Source organism: Uranotaenia lowii, chromosome 3, assembly GCF_029784155.1.
Source record: "Uranotaenia lowii strain MFRU-FL chromosome 3, ASM2978415v1, whole genome shotgun sequence".
Classification (NCBI taxonomy): domain Eukaryota; kingdom Metazoa; phylum Arthropoda; class Insecta; order Diptera; family Culicidae; genus Uranotaenia; species Uranotaenia lowii.
In genome coordinates this window covers 339,299,547-339,303,382 of record NC_073693.1, presented here as the reverse complement: position 1 = coordinate 339,303,382, position 3,836 = coordinate 339,299,547, and the positions used below count along the sequence as shown (strand labels likewise).

Here is a 3,836-nt window from a genome sequence, read left to right as displayed (position 1 = left end):
CGAAGCTAACTCAAAAAATAAAAATGTTAGAAATCTGAAAAAATACATGTGTTTTTAAGTCGCAAAAATGAACCAAATTTTCAATTTTGGGGAAAATCTGAAGACCCCTGGCGCAAACCCGTCAGATAATAAAAAAAAATCCCCATGTGGAAAATGGTGCAAACGAGAAAAACGCGACTGAAATTTCAGCTATATTTCCAATTTTTCTCTCAAACTAAAAATTCACCGAGTTTTTTGATAGTGAACAGTTCAATTTTTCTATCATTTTAAAAGCTCGTATAGTATCTTTTTTTTCACATTTTCATATGTGATGAAAGAAATTAGAGAAACATGAACTATCAAAGAACGAAAGAACATAAGCCGTAAATATCATGAAAATTTCGAAAAAGATACAATGGCTCACCGACAGGTCCTGTCGGTGAGCCGTTGTATCTTTTTCGAAATTTTCATGATATTTACGGCTTATGTTCTTTCGTTCTTTGATAGTTCATGTTTCTCTAATTTCTTTCATCACATATGAAAATGTGATCATTTTCAGGTACAAAGATGTACCAAGCGATTTCATAACATCAGTATTGATCTTTTTTTTCCCAAAAACTCAAGTTAAGCCGTAATTTAAGAAATACGTTCTTTTTTTCTTTTATATAAAAATGTGAAGTTGAATATGGATCCTGTAAGTAGTGCCTACCGAAAAGTGTTTAGTGAATATTTCTCTGAATAAAACACTCAAGGCTTCTTGCTCCTCCTCCGCCCTCTATTTTAGTGTTCTTTTCAGTGAATAACATAAAATTCAACAGCTTAAACTCATTTTAAGAGAATTTTTTGATAAAACTTGCATTGTTCATAGAATTTTCTCTAGTGTGACATTCTTGCGTAGAAACATCAACATAGAGACAACCACCTAGATGAAAATTTCGTATAAGTTCAGAACTTGTTTGAGTTTTTATTCGAAAGTTAACACCAAAAAAGAGTGTTTCCAGCAAAAAAGTGAAAATGACCCAAAAGTCACATGGGACAATCTTGTTTGGAACGGCAGTTCAGTTGTATCTAAAAAAACAACTTTTGTTTTTCGAAAAAAATTTTCGTTGGAGTAAGTTTTTCAACAGTTTTTTTTTTCAATATTGCATAACCACAGGGGCTGAAAAACTAGATTCTTAGTACTTCTTGCCTTGTAATTTTTACACATTTCAATATTTTTTCCTAAGTTCTGAAACAAATTAACATTATCTCATGGCTATAGTTCAATATATTTTTTGATAAAATTGTTCTACTAGTAACTGAGGTATTTCAATTGTTAAAATAACTAAACTCGTTACCCCTCCTTTGAACGGAGTTTATGTTTCGACTTTTCTACCTAACCAAGTTCTTTTTTCGAAATTCAACTTTTTATGGTTGTAACTTTTAAACCAAACTGTCAACAATTTTTCATGAAGCATAAAATATAATGATTTGAAAAAAAAATGGCACATGTCAAGTTTTTTCATGTTTTTAAGCTTCTTTAAGCTGTAGCTTTTGGCAACATAAACAGTTGCCATTAACACAGAGAACAGACGTACAAGTTCGAACAAAAAATCTTCAAAAAAATGTGTAAAATTTCAAATGTTGGTATCCAAAAAATACGTTGAAAAATGACTTGAAACAGTGCCATCTATTGCGTCGTTCAAAAGTTACAAATCAGATTTTCAAGTGCTCGGTTTTCGAAAAGGCGTAATCGTTTATGAACTCATTAATAATTAAACTAATGCGTCTCTTAAATAGACGGGTTCAATTTATTGATAGATAAATGCAATAAGAGTTTGTTATTACTGGACCGAATTTCACTTCCTTTATTTGATACGGTTTTTACTTATTGACTTTTTCGGTGAGTGAAACAACTTGTTTTTAAATTTAAACTGCGTTTCGGGTAGTGAACCTTCATATAAGAGAAGCGACATCTGATCCCTCTTAAAATAAAATATGTAGCAACATCGCCGAATTCTTGAACAAAAAAATCCTCAGCACTGTTTTCTGGCTCAATGTTCAAGCTCTAAAGTGAACGCTCCTTCAATCCAACAAAACAACATCGAAATCGATGCCCGAAGGATCGCGATAAACGGTATGAATGACTTGAATTTCGTTAATAATGATGTTAGTTTTTTAACTAGGAACACGATTCACCAAAGCATTGAAAAAAATTGCACCTAATCATAAATTCATATGACCAGCTTTAAAATTATGTGTTTGCACCTTGGTTGAGTTTTCAAGAAGAAAGGTAAAAACTCGGCGACAAAATGCTCGGATCGATTTTGACAGTTATTTTATATCGATTGGAATTTCGTGTTTGATACGTCGCTTCTCTTTAATGTTGGTTCACTAGTTTCGGGGTACTTTTCTTCACCCATCATCAGATGTTCCCCAGAGTAACCCGAAACGTTACGTAAATTGAAAAATTAAAAAAACAGTTGTTTCACTCACCGAATAAAGTCAATAAGTAATACCGTATAAAAAGTACGGGTGTAAAACTTTTATTCATTCCTATATTTTTGTACTACTGAGGCAGTCGAAATAACTAACAGTTTTATAATAAACTTTTGCACTTTTTGAACGGTTATCATCAGAGGACGAATCGGCTACATCCAGTCAATAGGAACATTCTTGACGATCAGTCTTACCCATTAGAACTGATTCTTAAAGTGGGTTACCTTCAGGTATCAGTTTTGAATCCAATTGTCCAACATTTGGCACTTCTAGCTTGAAGGAAATAGCGATTAACTTTTAAAATATTTTTCCGTTAGGCGACAGGACGAAAGTGTTACGAAACTTTACCAGCAATTTTCTTGAAACATGCCAAACTGTCCTGGAACTGTCCTGCGACCTGTTAAAAACTGACCAAAATTTTGTTTTTTTTTTTCTCAGTTTCGTTTTGACAGTTCTCTTTAGTGTGTTTGGAGACATCTGGTGGCCCAGTCAAATAACAAAAATTGGTTCAAAACGATTTTTGGAAAATTTACACAAGTTTCGTGGACTAGCTTGTACGTATGTTCTCTGTGCCATTAATGTGGATTGTTAGATTAACGTGCACAAAAAGTAAGTTTAAACAATGGTTGGCTTGATTTAACGCCGATTGAAGTGAACCCCGTCTAAAGGCGGGTTTGGGCTTTAGCGAGTTAATTAAATAAAATAATTTCAAGTGTTTTATCACAGCTGTGAACATGTTTGTAGTTGTTAAATTCATCACAGCTATGCAGAAAACCTCTTGAAAGTTGACTGCAATAATGGCACGTCCTTGATAATGGCTTGATTCGGCCCAACTGTGAAAAATCAAAACTTCATTTTCAATTTTCTCTCCCCTATCCACTTATTTAAATGGAATGTCAGATATGATTAGAATCATAAGAAGTAGCTTTAACTATATTTGTTCAAAATTTTAAAATTTTTGTTCAATTCATTTCACTCTTATGAGATGTATATGCCTGGCGCGAGTTGTGGTTTATTTTAGAAGCCAATGGATGAGGTAGCTAGTTGTTGGCTGTTGTAACATTTGTCGCTGGTGCAATTTCTACAAAAAAAAAAATCTAAAATATTTCCCATACCGGGAATCGAACCCGGGCCTTCTGGGTGAAAGCCAGATATCCTAGCCACTAGACCATATGGGAAGGTGATAACAATGATAAGACTCACTTAACAACAGATAGAATGATTTATTCAAATAAAACATCTTTATAAATTGCATACCGCAGCAATTTACAATCGACAATACACATAATTAACCATTAACATGCTATTTTATAAGGTTCTTCATTACTGCTCAGAAAATGCATTTTTATTCATTTTCAGTAACCTTAAACCCTTTAGTA

The 3,836-nt window shown here is 33.1% G+C and overlaps 1 non-coding gene across 1 annotated transcript; it reads right to left on the bottom strand.

The window, feature by feature from the left end:
• Positions 1-3,563: 3,563 nt before the first annotated feature.
• Trnae-uuc (transfer RNA glutamic acid (anticodon UUC)) lies at positions 3,564-3,635 on the bottom strand. The gene has a single exon. It is a non-coding gene; the product is annotated as a tRNA-Glu (tRNA).
• Positions 3,636-3,836: the final 201 nt, after the last annotated feature.